Here is a 12,694-nt window from a genome sequence, read left to right as displayed (position 1 = left end):
TTAAGGTAGTTGTTAAATACGATGCAGGTAGGGTAGTTATTTTGAAAGACAAAGCCTTAATCTTCTGACCCATAGAAGAATCTATTTTTAAAAAGTATCATTTACAGTGACACTGGAAACCTACTGCTTATTTAACTAGACCCTCTGCCTTTCAAATATAAACTTGTCTCCTTAATCAAGTACTCTACGCAGGATTCTCAACTGGATAATAAACTCTAAAACTGCACATCTCTTCTTGCTTTCTTGAGACCTTCTGGTCGAGGTTTTATAATACATCTGAACCATAGAAATGAATTCTGTTTTCAATTTTCTGTGCTCTCTGCTTTTGCAGACCTTGTTGGTATAGTCACAGACTTCATGACGGATACCTGTCAAAAATATTGGCTGACTTGAAATATGTTACTGAACTGCATGTCCAAGATAATATCCGGTGGCACTTGCTCAAAACTCTAAAATATTCTGTGGCCACCAATTTACTTTTGTGTGTTCGGTAGATCAGAATTTGGTCTTGCTTGCACGAAGATTGAGTTTTCAAGTTACTAAAAGTTGCTCTTTTTTTCATATTAAGTATAGATTTTATTTTGAGGTAAAATGAGATGATATAATTCACTAAGCCCAATACTTAGCCTATAGTAAGTGCTCAATACATATTGATTATCATTACTATGCCATTTAATACAACCTTCCAAAATATTAACACTGAAAAGCTCTATTTAATAGATTAAATAACAAGCTCAGAAAAGTTGCTACTCTTCCATAGCTAGTAGATAACTGAAGTTGTCTCTGAGCACAAGTATCTCTAAGTTCCTAGTCCTCTAGAATGTGCATGCTGTACCTGTACACACACACAAGGGGACACGTGCATATATTCTTAGTCTAAATAAAGACAAAATTTTAAATTTAAAAAATGGAATTAAACTCTTTTATTATATTTTCTAAATGGTTAAGCTTTTCATAGAGAACATAATTTACATGGTACATCATTATCATGTAATCTACCAACTATAGATGAAAAGTGGTCAAATTGGAGGGGTGGCAGAGAAAATCACGGTTAAGTAGGGGAGAAAGGTTCCGATTTCTTACCACCTTAGTACATGGTTCACACTGTTGGCAGAAGAGCAAGGGACGTGGAGCTGTTCTATAGCCTATGTGTTCTTGAAAATCTGGGTGTACCTCATGTAGGCAGCGGAGGGAAGGCAGTAGGCATGGCATGGGATGGGATGGCTGCCCCTAGAAAGAGCCACTAAGGGGTGCTTTCTTCTCTTAGGTTAACGGGAAGTTGTAAAGACATTCGCATGCAAAAAAAATCCATTGAGACATAACATAATGTTAAAAGCTGTTCACAGTTTTTCACTTCAAACATAGCATTTATTCCTAAATTCAAGTGAGGTATCCTTTACTTAGTTTTAATATTAAAAAGCCTACTGGCTTCAACTAACTGAGGACATGGCATAGTGACCAGTGGAAGAAAATCTCCCTTATAACGTATCAGCTATAAAGAGGCCTCAGGATCCAATACCCAAAAGGCAATATCCTTAGAGAATTCTACCAATAGACCCATGCACACACAAATGTACCATAATTTGAAGTAATTTTGGTAGGGCATGCTAGCACTGACAGAATTAACTGGATCACTTTGTTTTCACAGTGTTTACATAGTATTGTTGAGGATGAACTTGCTTTCAGATTCTATTAATGATTTTGTGAGATCAGGCAATTGTTCTCTTCCTTCATTTTCATTTCACCTACATTCAAAGAGCTGGCCTTACTCCATAGCTAGTAACCTATTCTTTGGTGCTTCTGCTGATCTATACATAGTGCATCTTCCAACTGAATGTTTTGAGGCCAACTAACAGGTGACTTAATAGTGATTACAGAACATTCTAACAATGCTGTTGATTTATTGAATTAAATAGATTCTATCTGTCTCATTTTGCCTTATATTTAGATGGGACAAAAAATGTAATTCATAAATTTCTTTTTTTAAATTATCATGCAAATAGTAGAATTAAGGCTCTAGGATCCTATTTAAAGCAACTTGAAGATTGTGACCTCTACTTTCTTTGCCCAGTAGATAAGTCATATCTTCAAAAAAAAATTGATATTTTATATTGCTGGGTACATTTTTTTTAGTATATTTTAGAAATTCTTCCCCTCCCTAATTTTGATATTTCCTTTAACTCTGACAAATTTTCAGAAAAAAAGAATTACAAAATTTTGGATAAATTCTGAGCAAGGGAAAGCATGATAAATTAAAATTTATAAATATGATAGCTTTAATAATTTCAGATCATTGTAGAGAGTCTGAAAGTAAATTTAATGTATAGTGTAAAATAAGTAGCCCAATGTCTACCAGAAAAAAAATAGAGTGATTTAACTAAACAGTATGAGAAGTAGCTCTATAGGAAAATCCAGTGCTCTGTCTTGTGATGGAACAAATGCATTCTCCTTTGGACCTAAAGTGTTCGTTATGAAAAGTAGCATTGCCTGTTTAAAGCCTCATAATCTACATGGATGAGGTAATATGAACTCATTGAAGGTCAGTTTTCCATAATACCTCTGCTGCCAAAGACTGAAATGACAGCTGTTGACACAGAATGTAGTTAAGGAGCAAAGATTGAAGAAACTCATTTTGAATTAAACACTAAACTATCCCTGAACTAAATAAGTAGGACTACTGGCAACTGTTAGTCTTGTGAGAGATAAGATTATGTCAGAATTTATTTTTCAATTGACTTCAATTTTCCAAAAGGGAGCTTGCTAGGTGGAGGGGTTTGTAAAAGTCTACACATTGCAACTTAAATGTGCCAAAAAAAAAAACACTACTTTCTTTGCTTTCTAAAACTGATTGCACCTGACACCGGAGCCCCATGCTCACCGATGGGGTTGTAGGTTGGAGAGGGACTTAAGTATGTCCCTTCAAGGTCACTCAGCTCTTTCTGTTGAAACAGTCTCCCCCCGCCCCGCCCCCTTTGGTATGTTTAGTCTTATTTTTGAACCTCTTGGTTTTGTAACTGCTCTGTCTTTCAACAGTTCTTCTCAAAACACTCCCCTTCATCCTCAAGTGCTTAGCTTTCTGATACCATCTTTGCTGGCTCCTCGCCAACATCTCTCTACCTCTTTTTCAATAGCAACCGCTTATCCTTGTTGCTTCCTTTGCCCAAGAAACTCACAAACTGTTCTCTGAGCACAGAGAATGTTCACTGGTGGCTCCCAGGGAAGTTCAGCAATCCTCTGCTGACCAGGGTGCCCTAATGAAGTTTTACTGAGATTCTCACCCACAGAAAATTAGCCGCGCATCCCTTGGGGATGTCCACCCTGCTGCTTCTGCTACATGGTACTTGCCCCTCACCAATGCGCATCTCTGGAAGGCAGATGGACTCTTAGTTCTAAGCTGCTTTACCTCTGCCTCCAGGAGACTGATGGAAGTCTCTACATTTATTACATTACTTACACGGCCACTGGCTACTGACATGGAAACAGGAGAGTTTCTGTCCCAGGTCACATAGTGGCCCAATTACATGACCTGCCATCTAAAATTGACTGCAGCCACTCTACTGCATTGTGGCAAGAGAGTCTCTAATAGATAACTTTAGTTTTTCTTTTTTTTTAAGTAATTAAGAGGAATATGCAACTCCATTCTACCCCCAGCTCTGAAAATCCAGAGTTGCAAGGATAGATAAGCAGAGGGAACATATAACCAGGTAATTCACTGATCACTTCTTTTTCCACTTTTCATCCTTTCTTCCAGTGATAAGATGAAATCTATATCTATATATATATATGGTCACCGAGGGGTCAGATCTGTTTCTATCTCTGCAAAGTGTGCAAAGTGACTTCTTGATATAATCCTTGTTCAGTGTTTCAAATTCCAGTTTACATGTACCAATGTCAGTCTATTTACTGATGTTATTTCATGAAATTGTTCACTGCAAATTCTTTCAGTTATTTGAATTTGGTTCACTAGACAACACATAAATCAAGATGTTACATGTTCTGATCCCTTGGGATTATTTATAAGTAGCTGAATCTGTGATAGTTATTATCCATTGCATTTAAGATTTTTCTAAATTGTGTTTTTCCTTTCTAACATCCTAAAACCAGTTCCATATTGTATTAGGAATGGCTCCACTTGCAAACTGCAGAGTAGTAAATCTCTGTTTTGATTCCTCCTAATTGGAGAGCTTTGCTCCAGCCTAGTATGGTAATGGGAGAGGGACTTGAATCTAGTTAACTATCTATCTGGTTTAATATTGAGACCGTGTCGAAGCTGAGAGCATTTTTTTTTGGTAACTAAATATGGAACAATTATATTTGACATGTAACATCATTACAGGTACCCTGGCCCTATGTGTTACTCATCTATTTTACCTTTAATTTTAAAAAATAGATTTGCTGATACTCAGATATCTTTGTCATACAATCATTCCACTTATTTTTGCTGAATGTTTAAATCAAAGGTAAAGCATTATATCCAAAAGAAAGAAAAAGTTTTGTAAAGATATGATAATAGAGAAAAGAAATCTAAATTAAAATACATAGTAACATGGTAATTGTAAATTCAAGTGTCTGGAAGCTATGAGGAATCTAAATTTCTTTCACAAAATAATGGATTGTATGATTCAGCATTTCCTTTTACTCCACATTTTTATGAACTTGTAAGATGGTACTATCAGTCTAGTTGCAGTATTAGCTTTTTATATTACTTTTTAACTAATATAATATTTTTTAAAAGCATTTCACCTTTGTTTCCTCTAAAAGATATAACCAGCAAAAATACACACTTTCTAAAAATATTGTAGCAAATTTTATTTCTTTTCTATCTTGATGGTTAACTGCTTTCGACGTTTCAAAGGATGACCTTTCATTTTCTAAATTATGTTTCTGTGACTTTCAGCATTAGCTTTTAGAGATGTTTCTAATGAGAAAAATCACAAGGAAAATTAACTTTATATATTAAAATGAGAAGAGGTTGTACTGAAATATTTTGAAATTATTTTAGTGAAACTTTATGTTTTTATGTTTTATGTATTTTTTAATTGAAGTATAGTCAATTTATGATGATACATTGGTTTCAGGTGTACAACATAATGATCTATTAAAAAATCTATTTTTTAATAGATTATACTTCATTTAAAGTTATTATAATGTGTTATTTTCTATTGTACAGCAAAGTGAATCAGCTACACATATACATACATATAGTGAAACTTTAAATGAAAAAAATCCCAGAGATTCAAGAATAACTTACTTCTAAGCACATTGTTTATGAAGAATTGGAATCAATACACTTTACAAATTTTTAAAGTGCTATCTGTGACACTCTAAAAGATCACAAGAAGTAGATGCTAGACGTGGGGAAAAGATGCAAGTGATGAGAGAGAGGGGCCCTTTAAGGTATTTCATGCACTCTGGGTAGAGGAGAACAAGGAAGAAAACCCAAGTGGGATCTTACAAAGTCTGTCCTTTTATAATAACTTCTACTTTGTTCAAGTGGTCAATTTTACTTCAGATGGAAAGTCATACTAGATTTTGCAATAAGTTCAAAGTATCCAACATATGAAATTCTGAGAAAAAGTTAAAGATCATCATTGAGACAAACAAAGAAAGGAAAATAGGGAGGGAGGGAGGGAGGGAGGGAGGGAGGGAGGGAGGAAGGAAGGAAGGAAGGAAGGAAGGAAGGAAGGAAGGAAGGAAGGAAGGAAGGAAGGAAGGAAGGTAGGTAGGTAGGTAGGTAGGTAGGTAGGTAGGTAGGTTTGAAAAACTCCTAATCTCCAAAATAAAATCCCTGGTTTAACTCTAAGACTTCCATGAACCGTACATAGATGATGTATGTTCTACTTCCCATTTTCAATCCATGTTTTTGCTAATCTAAGTGAGATGTGTTCCTATTTATAATTTATATTTTTAAGCGGGGCCAAAACATTGTCCATCCACTCACTGGTCTTCCTTTCTTGATAAATGGAAACTATGCTTGTAATTTCTCAGGATAAAAACCTGTGAGACAACTTGACTTCTCTTTTAAAACCCAGATTCTATCTGTCAAAAAATCCCATCAGATCTATCTACAAAATAGACTTAGACTTCAAGTTTTTTTCCTTTTTGCATCATCACTGTTGCCACGCTGATCCAATCCACCATCCTCTCTCCCAGATTATTGCAATAGCTTCCTAACAGGCCTTCCTCTTTCAAACCCTGAGAGCCTATTCTCTGTAAAGCAGCCAGTGTGATCTGTTTAAAATATGTTAGATCATGTCATAGTCTAGCAAAATTCCTCTAGTGTTCCTATATCCATGTCAGTAAAAGCCAAGCTCCTAAAATGGTCTACAGGCATCTGTAGTTGCTGCCCTTCTGCCTGAACACTCTTCATCCAGAGATCAGCAAGCCCTCCTTCATCATCATCTTTAGATCTCTGCTCAAGTGTCATCTAATCAGAGGCCTTCCCTGGCCATCCTCTATGGAATATCCACACACCCTCCCCTATAACTGCTGCATTTCCACCACAGCTCTTCTATCCATCTGACAAATGATATTAATAATAATAATAGCAGGTATTTCTATGACTTTATGTTTCATACACTGTGCTAAGAGCTTTACCTATATTAACTCCTTTAATCCTCATAACAACACTAGGAGACAGTTTTATTAGCCCCATTCTGCACGTGGGGAATTGAGGCATGACAATACTAAGAGTTAGTCTTAGACTACAGAGCGAAAAAGTGGCAGAGCAGAGATCCAAAACCTTGTAGTTTGTCTCCAGCATCTGTGCTTCTGTCCAATATGCGCTGTAGCTTCTCATAGTATAGATAATTCTGTTGTTTATTGTCTGTGTTTTCCTTCAAGAATGGAAACTTTGGAAAGACAGAGATTTATTATTTTACTTACCACCATATTCCATTCTTAGAATAGTCCTGGCTCACAAGAGATTCTCAATACATATTTGTTGAAGAATGGGTCTATGTTATCACCCACACTCTTCCTCTATCTAAACTGCATGGCTCTACCTATGCACCTGCTTAATTCCAGTTTGAATTATGGGTCCACCCTCTACTATACAGGTCGTTCTTTGAAACTGAAGACATTCCTGAGGTTCTGTGTTATCACAAATCTTTTCACATAATATAGGATAAATCAGTCTTGTTCTCATCCTAAATGGATACTTTTATCTGAAAGAAGATATTTCTCAGGACTAGAAAGCCTCATAAGTAGTAGCTAGCAAAGGGAACATATTTGTAAGGGTACATGCTGATTGAGACTTAGGATTGGCTCTGTGCTCTCTACCTCTGAAACTGAGTGATTTAAAACATAAAATAATCAAGATTTTGATTCTGGACATACAGTTTTATTATATTTTACTCAAATAGAGTATTAAAAGAAACTTTTCAGACCACTGAGGGGGGAGTTTTTTTCAATTGGTAGATTTGGTCATTATTTTGTTTTCACTATATAAAAATAGTTTTAATTCCCAGAGGAAATCTGAGGAACTTTATTATTTTCTAAGTGTCCTTAAATTTAATTTAAACTGCATATATATGCACTAGAAGTGTATAGTCAATATTTTTATGCATGGCACGTTTTGAGTATACCAATGAAAAATTATTGGAATATGCAACTTAGTAATTGTAAAGAATAATAACCTAAGAATCTAACCAGATTAAAAATCAATTTAGTGAGACTTTGTTTCATTTCCTTCGTTTCCTAATGGTTTGTAGGTGTACACTTGAGTTAATGGATAGGTGTGCTAAGTAATAATTTCTCATGCAGTGGTTATTTTGTTGACAATATGAAAATGCTTTCATATTGCCTGTGGAACAATTCCATAATGACACCATACTGACTTTCATGAGTTATGCAGACAAAATGAACTTCTGTGACAAGTGACTTTATAATTGCTTGCCTTTTAAATTACTTTTACAAATCATTAGGCAAACCTTAGTGACAGAGAGAGATCGGGATATAATATTTCATTGATCCTGCTATTACTAGAAATGAGCTCACACTGATTACCTAAAGTTAAATATATTTCCTTTGTTGAGAATAGAATAAACTTTCAAAATTTTTAGAATGCACTTTTTGTTAGATTTAAAATAGGGAGGATATTACCATTTTTGTCCCTCTGTGTGCTGCGCATTAGTGCTGGACTGTGTACATGCATCTTCGTGTTTATTCCTCACAACAAATATGAGATTGGGATACTTATCATGATTCTACAAATTAAGAAAACATGACTCAGAGGCATTAGTTATCTTGCATATCTACCCTATATATGTGGTAACCAGGATTCAAATGCTGTTTGCTCAGACTCCAAAATCTTGCCTGGCTAATGGTGACAACTAATATACCTACATTTTTTAATGTTCATAGAGGAATACTTTAACTCATTCTATAAGCCTGATTAAAAATAAATCATTCAGCTCGCAATCTGTGGTGACCACGAGAGCTTCCCCATCAGGAGTATAACTGAGCAAGGGTCCTAGTGCTGTGCTCTTTGAGCCCATCAAACTTTGTGCTGAGGCTGACTTCCCATAGACAGCTCCCAGCCAGTTACTGAGCATAGCAGCTTATTCCTGGGAGAGACAAGACTCCTCTGAGGTTGACATTGGCCATTGACCTCTCGGTGATCTTCCTCCCCTTTCTCCATCACTCAGGGTCACACTTGCCTTCCCTGACTTCTCCAGACCTCTCCATATTTTCTCTCGTGTTTGTTTTCCTAATAAAATCCTTATACACTTAATTCTGTCCTGGCATTTGCTTCAGGGAGTACCCAGGCTAACATGCAAACCATTCATTTAATAAACAATAATTTCTGGACACTACAGATCTTTCTCAACTTATGATGGAGTTACTTCCTGATAAACCTGCTGTAAGTTAAAATACCATAAATTGAAAATACATTTAATATACCCAACTTAATGAACATTATAGCTTCACCTAGCCTAATTGAAATATTAAAAAGTGGCTTCTCTATATCCTATGATATTGTCTTATCTTCCACCTTGTCAAGATTTTTATTTAGAATGATTTACCCAGGGGTACTAGCAAGTATAGCAATGGATGGGCTACACTTATTTAATTCAGAAAATTGTTAAAACTGTGAAGCATTTGATATTCTGTGTAAGTGATATGACATGATTTTTCATCTCCATTCTGATTCTAAAGGATGAAAACACTCTTTCACATATTGTGGATACGATATTTTAAAAATATACATGTCAGAAAGTATGTGTTTAGATTTAAAATTGTTTAAATCATTTAGCCTTAATGATTTCAGTAGAAATAGTGACTATTTCACTAAAGTTGGCGTTTTGTTCATTAAGTAATTAGATGCAGAAACCCAATAATATTAAGTAAAATTTAAAAATGTTGTCATATTTGTTCCTTGGTCAAGGTAATCTTTTTTTCCAAATATAATTTAAATTCAGACACATTTTTGAAAATTTGGAAATATTTTTAAATGATTAAAAATAGATTGGTTCATCAAAACTAGGGTGCATTCTCAGCCTTTAAAAATATTATTGAGAAAAGGTCTTATTTTGAAAATAATATTTTATAAATTTATTTATTTTATTTATTTTATTTTTGGCTGCATTGGGTCTTCGTTGCTGTGTGCAGCCTTTCTCTAGTTGCAGGGAGCGGGGGCTACTCTTCATTGTGGTGCGTGGGCTTCTCATTGCTGTGGCTTCTCTTGTTGCGGAGCACAGTCTCTGGGCACGCAGGCTTCAGTAATTGTGGCACATGAGCTCAATAGTTGTGGCTTTTGGGCTCTAGAGTGCAGGTTCAGTAGTTGTGGCACACGGGCTTAGTTGCTTCTCGGTATGTGGGATCTTCCCAGACCAGGGCTCAAATCTGTGTCCCCTGCATTGGCAGGCAGATTCTTAACCACTGCACCACCAGAGAAGCCCTTGAAAATAAAGTTTTAACTTTTTAAAAGTTTTCCTTTTCTTATCTGGGCATACAGTCGGCAATTAAAATTCATTTCACTTACTTGTTAACTTTTTTCTATTTTTCATAGTAATAGACAAAATCAAATTTTTAGTAAAATTTCAACTCTCTAGTGATAATCCAAGATGAGTATCAATTAAAACACATGGTAGAAAAAGTAATATACTTACTAGGAAATATAAAGCACTGTTCATTACATTATATGGGCTTCTATATCCTGAGAATATAGATGCCAAATGGTTTCATAGCTTTAACTATTGGTTTTGATGGCTGCTCCTTGTTAGAACACAGTACCCGTTCTGGAATGCTTGCTTACCTATGATTTTTTAGGTGTTCAGCAGTATTTGTTGGCCAGCTTTTCCATCAGCTAAACATTGTTTATCTGAATGTTTCAGCTATTCCCCAAGACCTTCAGTGAGACAGTTGCATCATTCTGCAATTATAAGCATCTGTTTAGATGTGCTCTCCACCATTTATTCACCGTTGTTTACCACAATTTTGTGTAATTGAGACTAAAATGTCAATCAGATCCCCCTTTCTAAACTAGATGTAGAATTCACTACATCTTTTATTCTATCATTTTATGTGTGAAACAACTTACTTTTGTTGTTCAAACTACAATATAGTAATTATTCATGCAATTTTCCTTTATATAATGAGCTGCTTTACCTGCCATCTGTGTATACGCATAATTACATCTGGAAGGAAATTAAAAGCATTTGGCCCAGTATAAATTTTGACTTATTGTTGCTGGGTTTGTTGTGGGTATAAAATTCACTTGAGTATTTCTTCAGAATTGCTCTGAATGATTTGCAAATATTTTATTCACCTATACCCTAAATTGATGAAATGTTATTAAGCTCAGAAAGAGAAGAATGGGAAAAAAAATTGTAGCAATTCAAGACTTTTACTTCTGTTAAACTAATAAAAAATACTAGAAATTAAAAAACAATAGAGTTTGAGAGCTGCATTCAGAGAGTACATACAGAGAAAAAAACAAAGGGAAACAATTCTGAAATGGGAAGGCCCTGTAAAGAAATCTGACAAATACTGTACTTGAACACATCTAGAAATCAAAAATCAATACTGTTCTTGCGTTGTTCAACAGCTCTCATCATTCTAAAGTTTTAAATTAGTTGATAAAATAATTAGTGCAGCTGAAATTCACTTTGTCTTTCCTACTATAATTCTATAGTAATAATTATTGTGAAGACGTTTAAACTGATGCGTATCTTCCACTCAACTATGAATGTTTCAGGCTGAGTTCATCTTTTCAGTAAATTCACAGCTTTTGTATATTAAGTGGCTCCACTAATTCTTTTAAATTAGGAACCTAGAACATGGATTTCTCTCTTCCCATGTATGCTATATGTGTAGTATTGAGAAATACACCACCGTGTAGTATTGAGAAATTATATTGGTTCCCTATTTTCAAGATCCTTTCCAATTCACAAACTTCCTAATTCCATGACTTTCTATATTGTACATACAATCTATAGAAAGACATCTTTTATTTCTAGAAATGCCTCTAAAATTTCCCATTACAGCACTCCTATTCCATGGTAATTTCACTCTTACTGTTTTCTTTTTGAGAGTATATCATTAGGGATATATAATACTGGGGATTTGGGGTTCTTCATCTACAAGCCCGTCTCATATACATTTGAAAGACACATTCATTTATTTCATGCTTATTAAGGATGATGCCAGGCCCTTGGGATGCAATTATTAAAACAAAAATGATCCCTGAGTAGATTTTGTATTGTGGGATATATAAGCATGTAAACAGTTAATGCCAATTAAACTAGGCTATACTACAGAGGCTTGTCAGAGCCTAGCAAGAACAGTGATTCAGAATCAGATTAAATAGCTTTCACTTTGTTTTACTACCTAGCATAAAACAAAATTGAAATGGACTTGTGATATAAGAAGTCAATTAAAAGTGTGCAAACAGCTCCCAGTATTTCTCTAGTTACTTTAGTTAATCCACTCAATCAAGGTTAAATGCACCAAGAAACCTATGGACTCATTCCTTTTAAACCATTAGATTCTAGGAAATGGCACATAACTAATCAAGTATCTATAGCTAGTATATAAATGAATTCCTCGTGATAATACAGGCACACATGTTCACGGACCAGTTTTTGCAAGAGCCTTAGACCTACAGCAGACCTGGACATGCTCACCAATGTACTCTTTTGTTTCTGGGCCCACTTCTTATTTCCAGCAAATAGTCAACAATTATGGACAACATGAACAAATGTAAACTTTTTAACCTTGTATATAGTCACCATCATAAACAGGTGACAGAAATCACTATGTAAACTTCCACCTTGAATACCAGTTATAAAAATCTCCATGTGACAATTTCAGGTCTTTTGGATATCAGATTTTTCTTCCTATACAGTTCTTTCAGTTGTTGTTTTCAGTTTTTATTCAGTGGGGGAGTTATCATGCACCTCAATGTGATATATTAAAGATTGGGAGGCTTATAAACAACAGAAATTTATTTCTCAGTTTTGAAGGCTGGAAAGCCCAGGATCGAGGTGTGAGCAGATGCAGGTTTAGGGAGGGCCTGATTCCTGGATCACAGATGCCCGTCTTTCTTTTCTCTGTGCTCTAACATGACTGAGGGGCAAGGGAATCTCTCTGTGGTTTCCTTTAAAAGGACACTAATCCTATTATGGGAGCTCCACCATCATGACCTAGTCACCTCCCAAAGGTCCCCCCCCTTTCAAATACTACCAATTGG

Source organism: Hippopotamus amphibius, chromosome 3 (genome assembly GCF_030028045.1).
Source record: "Hippopotamus amphibius kiboko isolate mHipAmp2 chromosome 3, mHipAmp2.hap2, whole genome shotgun sequence".
NCBI lineage: Eukaryota > Metazoa > Chordata > Mammalia > Artiodactyla > Hippopotamidae > Hippopotamus > Hippopotamus amphibius.
This window is presented reverse-complemented; position numbering follows the sequence as displayed.